Genomic DNA, 13,986 nt, shown 5'->3' on the forward strand with positions numbered 1-13,986 from the left:
ACATCTCAACATCAACTGTTCAGAGGAGACTGCGTGAATCAGGCCTTCATGGTTGAATTGCTGCAAAGAAGCCACTACTAAAGGACACCAATAATAAGAAGAGACTTGCTTGGGCCATGAAACTGGAGCAATGGACATTAGACTGGTGGAAATCTGTACTTTGGTCTGATGATACCAAATTTGAGATTTTGGGTTCCAACGCCGTATCTTTGTGAGATTCAGAGTAGGTAAACAGATGATCTCCGCATGTGTGGTTCCCACCGTGAAGCATGGAGGAGGAGGTGTGATGGAGTGGGGGTGCTTTGCTGGTGACACTGTCGGTGAGTTATTTAGAATTCAAGGCACACTTAACCAGCATGGCTACCACAGCATTCTGCAGTGATACGCCATCCCATCTGGTCCTTATGGTTGGCTTTATTAGCTACATGGCCCCAAGCTGTTTCATTTTTGCACAGACAGACAGACAAACATAGTAGACAGACATAGTAGACAGACAGACAGACAGACAGACAGACAGACAGACAGACAGACAGACAGACAGACAGACAGGCAGGCAGGCAGGCAGGCAGGCAGACAGACAGAGAGACAGACAGACAGGCAGGCATTCAGGCAGGCAGGCAGGCAGGCAGGCAGGCAGGCAGGCAGGCAGGCAGGCAGGCAGGCAGGCAGGCAGACAGACAGGCAGACAGACAGACAGACAGACAGACAGACAGACAGACAGACAGACAGACAGACAGACAGACAGACAGACAGACAGACAGACAGACAGACAGACAGACAGACAGACAGATAGATAGATAGATAGATAGATAGATAGATAGATGATAGATAGATAGATAGATAGATAGATAGATAGATAGATAGATAGATAGATAGATAGATAGATAGATAGATAGATAGATAGATAGATAGATAGATAGATAGATAGATAGATAGATAGATAGATAGATAGATAGATAGATAGATAGATAGATAGATAGATAGATAGATAGATAGATAGATAGATAGATAGATAGATAGATAGATAGATAGATAGATAGATAGATAGATAGATAGATAGATAGATAGATAGATAGATAGATAGATAGATAGATAGATAGACTGGATGCTTGTAGACCTCAACTTAAACCTTTGCTAAATAGTCAGGTGGCAAGACTAGCCAGCTACCCTCAGTTGTTGTACTGCCCACAAAGGAAATTGGACAACTTCAGCCACAAACGCGTTCACGTACGTGCATGCACCCACACAAACACACACATACACACACGCCACACACACAGACTCATTTCTTATTTTCATTTGTCTTGTGTGTTTATTGATTACTGCATTGTTGGGTTTAGAGCTTGCAAGGAAGTCATTTCACTGTACTTGTGCATGTGACATTAAAACTTGAAACTTTAAAAGGAGACACACACAAAAACACACACTGCTACTTAGGAAGAGCATGTGTCAAAACCACAGTCAGCTAGCTAGCTGACTTTTCTCAGCGGTTTGGTGGTTAATTTGTTCATTAGTTAGATGGTTTTGTTATGAGAAATCTATATAGATGTATTTGTTATTGTGTTGTTTATGGTTGTGCTTCAATTGGTTTGTTTACATGATGTGTGTCAGTGTAATTGATCACGTATTGTGCATGTACGTGTGTGCTGTGTGTGTGTGTGTGTGTGTGTGTGTGTGTGTGTGTGTGTACTGGAGTGGAATGAATGGAATGGTATCAAATACATCAGACACATGGTTTCCATGTGTTTAATACCATTTAATTAACTTCATTCTGGCCGTTATTACAAGCCGTCCTCCCCTCAACAGCTTCCTATTGACGTCAGAGGCATGGCTGTGGGGAGTTCATTACCACTGACCAGAGATGGGAGGCGTTTCAAAGCTGTAACTAGGTTTCCATTTTGCTTCACATCATTACATTGTTGTGGTAGATGAATTAATCATGTTATTTTTACATTTTACATTTATTCCAACAATTTACCTCTAAATATATGGAGGTGTATTTTTGTAGAGTGTAGAGTGTGTGATACACGTGCAACATGTGGTGAAAAAAGAAATAGAGAGAGAAAGGTTACAGGGGAAAAGCAGTCAGACATCACCTTTAGTGGGTATAGCCATGTAAACATCTGGGGTTTCTTACCGCCCCCTTCAGGGACAGGTCTGTAACTACTCCACATTCTAGTGGATCACAATATAGAAAATAATGGGGCCATACTTGCAAATATTACAACACATGTTAGTTCAAGTTTAAGCATCAGCCAATTGACTTAGTTACATGTAAACAAAGGCTACATTTGAGCTGTTCTCATTGCATAACCTTAAGCCCTATGCTAACCTCACCAGATGGCCCTGATTATATCTGGTTCAAATTCCATATCAGCCAATTAAAATTGTGATCCAACACTTGTTCATAGAAGCGTCCTTAACAGAAGTCCAATGGCACGTTCTTGTAATCAAAGCAACTACGTCACATGTATTTGACTGACTGGTCAAATGGCTCTCTTTTTTCAGTGACTAGCTCCATGTAATTGTCACAGATTGTGACAAGGGTTCAAATCTATTGCATAGGCTATATTACATGGACGTGTACACCTAAATGTAGGCCTTCAACATTTTATATGCATTTTATAATCATCTGCTTTGTCACATATGTGTTATTTGACTCGAGGACATTACAAAGTGTAATAGGATTACAGGTTGCACTCTCCTTATCGTCCTACCGATGGCAGTTTTTCAGTTATTTTAAAGAAGTTTATAGTGAATCCAACCTCGAACCCACACTTAGCCTACTGTATGTAAAAGATTCCAAATCAACAGTCTTAATGGAGGAAGACACTTGGCTGTATCAGTATCTGATGGTGAATTTCTTCTATTTGATTAGCCTTTTCTGTAGGCTTCTATAGGAACTCTGATCAACAATATAGCTATAGCCTACATTCATTCACATCAGATAGTGTCCTCCTCATGCTACATGTAAAACCTACTAATGCATATGGGACTTTGTATGGTACACTACAATTCACTTTGACAATGTGTGAGATCCTGCAAAAATAGAAATGAATCACTCCTGGAACCCTCTCATGTGAAATCCATGAATTCAATGTAAGAAATTCACATAGTAAATGTACATGTCAAAATGATTCACTCTAGGCTATAGGCTGATTAAAGAGGTCTACACAACATTTATCTTTTATCTGTGAAAGCACATGGATGCATGTGAAACGTGGGATTTGTCATATATGCGAAAAAACATAAAAATAGTAAGTAGATGCAATATAGGCACTCTACACTTGAGACAGACCAAGTGGAAGGGAACAAAAGTAAACTTTGAATTTGGAGGTTTAAATATATCCCTCCGGTGGCCGAGTTCACCTATTTGAATAAATACCATTGATTTGTGGATAAAAAGTATTACATCTTTGATAGGCTGATGCAGAACTTATTACTGGAAATAATCACTGCCCCCTGGTCAGGTTAGCATAGGGCTGAATGTGCCAGGTTATGTAATGGGAACAGCTAACATATAGCTTTTGATCATGTCCAACTACGTCAACGATTTGAATTGGCTGAGGCTTAAACTTGAACTAAAACTAAAACTTTTTCTAATGTTCACAAGTATGGCCCAACTAATATGGTCATTGGTCACATAGCAACAGCATAAGCCCTCAGTCTACTGGGTCTGCCCTCTTATTCCTTCCTCTCTCTATCTCATCATAATAGTACAGACATGAAACACTTCTGTATGGGTTCATATCAGTAGAAGTCAAATCTGAATGTGATTTACTGAAGACTGACAGCACTATGGTGCATAGAGATTTTGTAAGAAAGTGTTACTATATAAGAAATGTATAGAAACGTTCAAGATGTAAATGCATTGTTTCAATCAGAAATACAGAGAGTAAAATGAATATGTCCTTAAATCAAGTTATATTTCAAAGCAATACAATTATGTGGGGAATCAACACTTTTTATTTGATATGAGAATTAATACAAAATACAACACACCTTCTCCATTTTAAGTTCCATAGTGGAACACTCATCTGGCTCCTATAACTACTACTGAAACCATTTTACAAAAGACTTACATGTTGAAAATGAATATCTACTGTAAAAAATATTTTGGCAAAATACTTAGACAGTAGACAATATTTCAAGTCAAAAGTAAGTGAAGTTTAAAGGTACACTCAGCGATATGAAGTATATGCAGAAAGTAAACAGCACATTGGTTCAATTTCCGCAACAACTAAGAGCGTTGAAGCATGAGGCTCAACTTCTCCGCGGTTTTGGTCTCATGGCTACCACGCTGTGAACAGCGTGAAGTGAACCCGTGCATATGTGCAGATACTTTGTGTGATTGAGTGAGAGTAAAGTCTTGCATCTCACTCATCTCAATATTTGTGGTGCTACTCGTGGCAACGTCATTTCGCTGAGTTTACCTTTAATATAAAAATAAGCATTAAAGCTGCATTATGTAAATATACATTTTTAATAACAAATTATAGCTACATGTTCCATCTTAACTGTTATAGTAGGTCGACCAACCAAGTATTAACAAATCTTAAGTATTTTAAATTTGAATTAAAAACGGAAAAGATTCACGTACTGTATATCCACCTACATGTAAAAAGCATGACATTATGTAAAATACAACATTCTAAAAATGCAACAAATTCCAGTTGTTTAAAAAAACAGGCACTACACTCTTGTTTAATTAACAATCTGAAATAAAGAGAGGTAAGTGTAATATTTCATGAAAATCAACATCAATCAACAATTACAAAGGAAAGCATACAAGCCAGCAAAAGCTGAAAATGTCAACTTACAAAATCATTTGTAAAATTCTATTCAGTGATATTAAACTGAGTAAACACTTTCATATATAAATGGTAAAAACTTTACAATCATAAAAATGGTTATTCAGCTTACAGTTTATACTGTGATGATTACAAAGATGATTTGTTCTGTTCGATGACATCATCACATTGTATCTGGTCTTGAGGAGATTTGACTGTTGAACACAAACCTACAGGAATATAACGGATGGAAAGTAGCATTAGAGTTAAACTGATCCAACTGCTCTTTCAACTGTACACAGCTATAACATGTAACCCATCAGAGAGCATGACATAAAGAAGGAGATTATCAAGGTGGATAAACTGATTGTAAATACACTGAAAGAAAGTTCTCACCTTGAGCCCTGCAGCATTTCACCGTCATCATGATGGACACATGTAGAAAGGGAGACACCACCAGTAGACCACACAGCAGCCTGGGCAGAGAGATGGAGACAACGGAACCTGGAGGGACTAGCAAAACACATGTTTTACCATCAAGACACTTGAACCCAGACACTGCTCTTCAGACCTCTCACTGTCACCCAGCTCTGGTGATTCTCCTTCATCAAATTTACACTTATAGAATCCTTCATCTGACATGGATACTGTGAGGATGGTAAATTCTCCTCTGGTCTCATTCTTGATGAGTACTCCATCTTTATAGAAATCAGCCTTGGGGTTAGGATTTGTTTCTTGATATCTAAATGTACAGCTCAGAGTCAGAGAGTCTCCTTCAGTCACGGGATGGACAGGGCTCTCCAGGATCACATCACCAGCTGTGTAACATAATATAGAAATACTACTGTAAATCTGGAGTCATCCCTCACAATACATCAACATCTTATGAGCTTGTATTTATGAGATGCAAACATTCAGTTCCAGATTTGAACATCCTATCATATATATGTAGAAATGTTAGTGAGGGTTGTACAATAGATGTACCATTTACTGTGATGTTGACAGCATTACTGTACTCTCCTGATCCAGACTCACACCACAACTGCTGCTCTTTAATAATTTCTTATTTTAATTTTTTACTTATCTATTTTGTACTTAACACTTTTTTTTTCTTAAAAATGTATTGTTGGTTAAGGGCTTGTAAGAAAGCATTTCACTGTAAGGTCTACACCTGTTGTATTCGGCGCATGTGGCAAATAACATTTGATTTGATTTGAAGAGCTCATTGACTTTCGACATGGCACCGTTGTAGGATGCCACCTTTCTAACAAGTCAGTTTGTCAAATTTGATAGAGCTGCCCCAGTAAACCGTAAGTGCTGTTATTTTGAAGTGGAAATGTCTAGGAGCAACAATTGCTCAGCCGCAAAGTGGTAGGCCACTCAAGCTCAGAGAATGGGACCGGCGAGTGCTGATGCGCGTAGCCCTTAAAAATAATCTATCCTCGGTTGCAACACCACCCAGTTCCAAACCTCCACCAGAAGCAATGTTGGCACAAGAACTGTTCGTCGGGAGCTTCATGAAATGGGTTTCCATGGCCGAGCAGCCGCACACAAGCCTAAGATCACAATGCACATTGCCAAGCGTCGGCTGGAGTGGTGTAAAGCTTGCTGCCATTGGACTCTGGAACAGTGGAAATGCTTTCTCTGGAGTGATGAATCACGCTTCACCATCTGGGGGTCCAACGGACAAATCTGGGTTTGCCGGATGCCAGGAGAAGCTACCTTCCTGAATACCAACTGTAAAGTTTGGTGGAGGAGGAATAATGGTCTGGGGCTGTTTTTCATGGTTCGGGCTAGGCCCCTCAGTTCCAGTGAAGGGAAATCTTAAATCTACAGCATACAATTACATTCTAGACAATTCTGTCCTTCCAACTTTGTGGCTACAGTTTGGGGAAGGCCCTTTCCTGTTTCAGCATGACAATGTCCCCGTGCACAAAGCGAGTACCGACTACAGAATAATGCCCATGATTTTGGAATGAGATGTTCAACGTGTCCACATACATTTGGTGATGGAGTGTACATACACACAGAGCATGTCTACATGATTGACTCAATATAAATAGTGTCCATTTGTATTACAACAAAGTAACTTACCATTCAGGGTGACTCAGACCGGATAACCGATGGTTGATTTTGAGTTTGAGTTTGAGTTTATTTTTACAGGGACAGTGCACATTAATCAACGTTTCAGTAAAAGTGCCGGTTTTAGCCAGCCGGCTAATTTTCAACCGCAGTCCCTGGGCAGGTTATTAAAAACAATTACAATATAGACAATAACAACATAGAACAAGACATAGCATACAGACATAGCAACATAGGACAAACAAGACGTAGCATACAGACCGAGCAACATAGAACAAAAAGCAGCAAGACAAAATTCATAAAAGCAACAAAGTGTTTCCACACCTCACAAGTTACAGACAACAGACATGGAAAGCGGCAACACACAGCTAGGGACCATGTTCACAAATCTGATTGACCTTTAGCCATGTCTTCAAGCATTTTGTGAAAGTGTGATATGTGGTGCAGTTATGTGTGTCTGATGGCAGTGTATTCCAGACATGGGAAGCTCTCACAGAAAAAGCGGATTTACTAAAGGTGCTTTTTCTTAGGGGAACTACACAGTCACCTCTCATGGCAGACCTTGTGGATCTGCTGCCATATGTTTGGGTTTTCTGTTTAACAAAAATACTGAGTGGGGGGGGAGCCAAGCCATTTAGGATCTTGAATACAAGACATGCATTGGTGTATGTCTTGGATTTTATGGATCTGGACTGGATCTCTCCCTGACACCAGTAGAGACCCTGGTCAGACACACCAGCTCTACTGATGGTGAGGGTGTCTCCTGTTATAGTGTGTCTGCCAGACTGGGATACCACATTATCATTCCTGTCTTTGTACCACTGATAGCTCCAGCTACTGTCAGACCCTACTGAACACGTCAGAGTAACTGTCTCTCCAGGGAACACAGGGTTTGGCTCTGCTGTCAGTGTAGCTTTGGGCAGAGCTGCAGAAACACACAACATACAATTTTAAAACAACTAAATATCATCCTTAAATTGGGGCCCAATGAATTAGTTATAAGTATGGAGGCACTGATGTGAATGAGACATAAAGTGTGACTACATCACTCCACGCAGAATATTGCTGCTCCTCAATATGTGTACCCAGACATAGGTTGTCACCACTGTCGGAAATCTTAGCAGCACTGATCTCATGTTCATTCTTCTTACTGGCGGAGTCAGAATTACCATTCTTGTGCATTGTGTATTTCCAGTCAGTGACTCCTTGCCCCTGTACGTCACATCTGAGAGTGACAGTCAGGCTTCGCTGTTCGTCACCTCATCACAGGAGGATTACAAGCAGGTAAATTACTGCATTTAAATATGAAAATGAAATGCGCCAATAACTTTACCAAACATTTCCTCGCACAGTAAATACTCAAATAAAACTGGAAAACCACAACAATATATATGTGGAGAAATTAATTCATACATACATGTTGAAAACATGAATGTGCCAAACTATTTATAAGGGGTATTAAATATGTGCATTCATTACGAGAGCAGCTGAGTGTCCAGGGTCACTACACAATCTTCTTGGGAAATTGGTGTAGACCTGTGTCTTCTTTTAACTGAAACACATTCTCAGCCACATCATGTATAATGTTGCAGAAGCTTTTGCTGACCCATGATGTACTTAAATTAAGCAAACCTGTGAGTGGAATTGCCACAATGCAAACTACTACCACAGATGGTGGATAAATTATGTCTTACTCAGGCCTTTTACCATTGAAAAAAAATTGTCACATTTCCGGTCTGCTTAACCCTTAAAGGTGCAGAAATTGCTAAAATTCTAAAAGTTTGCCTAATTTCAGTTTATGTGAAAAAACAAGCAAGTGTAAAAAATCATTGTACCATCTAAACCGCTGTGAAATCTATTTTCAATAAACAGAAATATTGTATTTTCAGCTGTTTGAAGCTGGTGTACGAAACTGAAAGTAAAAGACGTAAAAAAGAAACGTAAAAATGGGAAGCATAGAAATAGGACACATAGAACAGATCTACCGCTTCTTAGACATGCTTTCAATTAGAATTAGTTTTTGTTTGTTTATTTAACCTTTATTTAACTAGGCAGGTCAGTTAAGAACACAATCTTATTTACAATGACATATCTATAACTCAAATTTCTATGTGAATGTGGTCGGGTCGCCCAAAAAGTTACATATTGCAGCTTTATGGAGTGACTCTCCCATAGACACCAATTCCATAGCAGCTGGGTCTGGTCTGCTTAATTCATTGACTGACTGTATAAGAACCACAAAAAAGGAGCAAGTCAGATGTCTCGATTCATCTTCCATCTCTGTTACTACCACTGTTGATGACAACAAAAAGAGATGTGAGTCAGTGCACCAATGTCATGATATTGTTGTCAGATGAAAAAACTCTAATGTGTTGCATGGAGAAGACATGTTGAGATCCAGAACCATCTTACTGAATGGATAATATTCTCAGTTGTCCACATAACTTTCATATGACACTGTCTGTGCAAATTGTAGTGTACATCCAATACATTCCTCTAGGTGTCTCAGCAGTTCCATTATTCACAATATGTACAAGTCATGCTAGAATAACACAGTGGGCTATTGTGCTATTTGTAAAATGTATTGTAGGACATGGTGATACAGTAGTAGCAGTGGTGGTAGTAGTAGTAGTATATTAAAAGTAGTAGCATTAGCAGTGGTAGTAGTAGCAGTAGTAATAATAATAGTAGAAGTAGTGGTGGTGGTAGTAGTATATTAACAGTAGTAGCAGTAGCAGTAATAATAAAAGTAGTAGTGGTAGTGGTATATTAACAGTAGTAGCATTAGTAGTGGTAGTAGTAGTAGCAGTAGTAGTAGTAATAATAAAAGTAGTAGCAGTGGTGGTAGTAGTAGTATATTAACAGGAGTAGTAGTAGTAGTGGTGGTGGTAGTATTATATTAACAGTAGTAGCATTAGTGGTGGTGGTAGTATTATATTAACAGTAGTAGCATTAGTAGTGGTAGTAGTAGTAGCAGTAGTAGTAGTAGTAGTAGTAGTAGTAGTAGTAGTAGTAGTAGTAGTAGTAGTAGTAGTAGTAATAATAATAATACAATTAGTAGTGGTGGTGGTGGTGGTAGTAGTATATTAACAGTAGTAGCATTAGTAGTGGTAGTAGCAGTAGTAATAATAAAAGTAGTGGTGGTGGTGGTAGTAGTGGTAGTTGTAGTAGTATTATTATTAGCGGTAGTAGTAGTAGTAGTGGTGGTGGTGGTGGTAGTATTATATTAACAGTAGAAGCATTAGTAGTAGTAGTAGTAATAATAAAAAAAAATTGTAGTAGTGGTGGTGGTAGTAGTATATTAACAGTAGTTCATGTAATGTAAATGTAGTAGCATTAGCAGTGGTAGTAGCAGTAGTAATAATAAAAGTAGTAGTGGTAGTAGTAGCTCTGGATGAGAGCGTCTGCTAAATGACTAAAATGTAAATGTAGTAGTAGTAGTGGTAGTAGTAGTGGTAGTAATTGAGTCTCAGACACATTTGTTAATATTTGGTCATTTTAAAAACTATGAAAAAGGATCAAACGATGAATACCTAATCTGAACACACCTCACCACATCATTTACCTGCCTTGGACAACAGGCTCCATAGACAGTATGTAGATATGAGAATAGTGTAACTGTCACCGGTTATTCAAATAGATTCACAGAAAACAACAGTTTCTTCCTCAGCTGTCAGTATCAACCTCCAAGAGAGCCCACAAAAAGAGTCAAATTATGAAATGATTATTATAAAACATTATTTGATGATATATGATGTTATATATTAGGAATATAGAAACAATGTATTATCTGCTGTCTCTCTTTAACCATCTATCATGAATGATACTTAACTGACAGATAATGTTATATCTCTATATAATTACAGTGTCACGATCGTTTACGAACGAGAAGGACCAATGTGCAGCGTGATATGCATTCATATTTATTTACGGCTAAACACACGACAAAACAACAAATGAGTCCAAGGTAGCATACAAACAACATACCTTACACGGAACAAGATCCCACAACTAACAGGTGTCAAAAGGCTGCCTAAGTATTGTCCCCAATCAGAGACAACGAGCTACAGCTGCCTCTGATTGGGAACCACACCGGCCAACATAGATCTACACATTCTAGATCTCAACATAGACACACAACACGACACAGAAAATACACACCCTGACTCAACAAATGAGAGTCCTCAGAGTCAGGGCGTGACAGTACCCCCCCCAAAGGTGCGGACTCCGACCGCGCCACCTAAACATAACAGGGTAGGGGCCGGGTGGGCATTCCGCCTCGGAGGCGGATCCGGCTCCGGGTGTGACCACCACTTACTCTGCACCTCCCTGTTGCGCCCCTGGTCTGGTCTGGACCTCGGCGCGCTGCTTCCCCTCTCCTTCCTCCCACGACGTACCAAGCCCAGTCTGGACCCTGGTGTGGGAGATCCCGAACCTGGAGAGGGGCTGACGTCTGGGTCTGGACTGGAACCGCTGACTGGAGCTGGACCCGACGACGGTGGATCACACTGCTCTGGCTCCGGAGTGGAGCCGCTGACCGAAGCTGGATCAGGCACCGGTGGAGCGGACTGCTCTGGCTCCGGAGTGGAGCCGCTGACCGGAGCTGGACTGGACCCCGGTGGAGCGGATTACTCTGGCTCCGGAGTGGAGCAGGCACGGGCCGTGCCGGACTGGACACACGCACCACTTGATTGGTGCGAGGAGCGGGACTGGGTTCCTTCATTAAACCCTGCTCCTTCTGTTGCCTAACCAGCTCCTCTCGCCGTGCCTCTACACTTTCCTTCTGCTCCCTCTGAACCAATGACCCCCCTAATCTGGTGGCCTCCTCTGCTAAACCGCGGAACCGCTCTATCGCGGCCTCCCGCTGCCTCGTCGTCCACGGAGTGTGCCCCCCCCTAAAAAATGTTTGGGATTGTCTCTCCCCCGTGATCATGGCCTCCATCCCTCTTGCCAGACTCTCGCTCATCTCCTCCCAAGTCCATCCTCTCTCCTCTTCACGCTGCTTGATCCAGGATTGGTGGGATCTTCTGTCACGATCGTTTACGAACGAGAAGGACCAATGTGCAGCGTGATATGCATTCATATTTATTTACGGCTAAACACACGACAAAACAACAAACGAGTCCAAGGTAGCATACAAACAACATACCTTACACGGAACAAGATCCCACAACTAACAGGTGTCAAAAGGCTGCCTAAGAATGTTCCCCAATCAGAGACAACGAGCTACAGCTGCCTCTGATTGGGAACCACACCGGCCAACATAGATCTACACATTTTAGATCTCAACATAGACACTCAACACGACACAGAAAATACACACCCTGACTCAACAAATGAGAGTCCTCAGAGTCAGGCGTGACATACAGCTAGCTAGAATCCTACCTACTGTAAATTCTACAGGCCATGTTTGAATGAGCATGACAAGTCAACTGTCTTGGCTATGCCTTTAGAGATGGCATCAGTAATACAGTTCAATGACAGGGTTGATAGTTTACAACATATTCAAATGAAGTTCTAGTTTACAACATATTCAAATGAAGTTCTAGTTTACAACATATTCAAATGAAGTTCTACTTTACCACATATTCAAATGGAGCCCAGAGGTAAATAGGAACTGAATATTCGTTTTTTACTGCACCTCAACACCCCTTACTCAGCATTCTCCTGGGACGTGTGTGTGTGTGTGCATGTTGTTTGCATAACATCCTGTGTATTCCGTAACAGTTGTGTTTGTGTACTACGTGTGTGTGTGTGTGGTTGAGTGTGTGAGTGTTTATGGGATTTTAATGAGTGAGCATGTGTGATGTTAAGGGACTTCTTCCTCTTCTGGTCTCCACTCTGAGAGAGGACAGAGTAGTGATGATTAATTACTTTCAGACGTCCATTTCCTTTTGAATATTTTCCATAGGTCCTCAACAATGGTTCTCCATATAGAATCCTGTTTTGAAGGATATGTACAGTATTAGTGCAATGTAAAGGGCATGAGAAGATGACAGTTCCATGTAAAGTAGTTGTTATTCGTCACACTCTGGACATGTCTGTTGGATTTCATACTGTGAACCAACTTCCAGACAGACATACACACAGAAAGACAGCATCAACCTGTAACATTTGGTTCATGGCCAAAAGGGTTTCCTCATTTCTCTTGACAATAAGTTAGCTTTTCTTCAGATATGCTGAATTAGAATATTAGATTGGTTAGTTACCCTAACAGTTAATGAAATGGTTTGCAGGTTGGACCTTCCAGTCAAGGGACTCTGACCTAGTACAGCTCAAAGGAAAGAATGTTTGGATAGTGGATTGTAAGAGAGGAAATAGAATGGGACATTTCTTATAGAATGTTGAGATAGTGGATCGTAAGAGAGAGGAACTAGAATGGGACATTTCTAATAGAATGTTGAGATAGTGGATCATCAGAGAGAAAATAGAATGGTACATTTCTTATAGAATGTTGAGATAGTGGATCGTGAGAGAGAGGAACTAGAATGGGACATTTCTAATAGGTGGTAATCACCATGTTGGTTTTAGTGAAATAATGTAATCACGCAATAGAGACAAAAGAAGGAACTCCATCTTTTACTTCATCTTACTGTAACCATAGGAACAGTGGAAGGTGATGAAGATGTCACATACTCTGAGGTCAGAAGACCAGGAGGTAGAGCTAGAGAGCAGGAGGATCCTGGGAAAGGTGAGGTGTGTGTGTGTTACAGTTAGCTAAGGGTTACATTAAGTACCCCTTATTTAACCTTATGACCTTATAACCTCTGACCCCCACTCCTTTTCCAGGAAGTGAACCTGGCACTAGTGACCCCTCTCCCTCAGTGGGGTCAAAGGCTGCAATCCCTGAGGGAGGGTCTAGGAGTGTTCCCGTGGTGACCCTAGTGTGTCTCTGTGTTCTACTGCTGGGCCTGGCTATCACTCTGGGAGTCCTCTGTGAGTATAGAACCATTTTACTGAACCCTGACCCTTTTACAATACTGAACCCTTTTACACTACTGAACCCTTTTACACTACTGAACCCTTTTACACTACTGAACCCTTTTACACTACTGAACCCTTTTACACTACGTATCCACCATAGCTGCTGACCTGGAACTCTGCTGGAAAGGAC

The sequence above is a fragment of the Coregonus clupeaformis genome, unplaced genomic scaffold (genome assembly GCF_020615455.1).
Source record: "Coregonus clupeaformis isolate EN_2021a unplaced genomic scaffold, ASM2061545v1 scaf1447, whole genome shotgun sequence".
Lineage (NCBI taxonomy): Eukaryota > Metazoa > Chordata > Actinopteri > Salmoniformes > Salmonidae > Coregonus > Coregonus clupeaformis.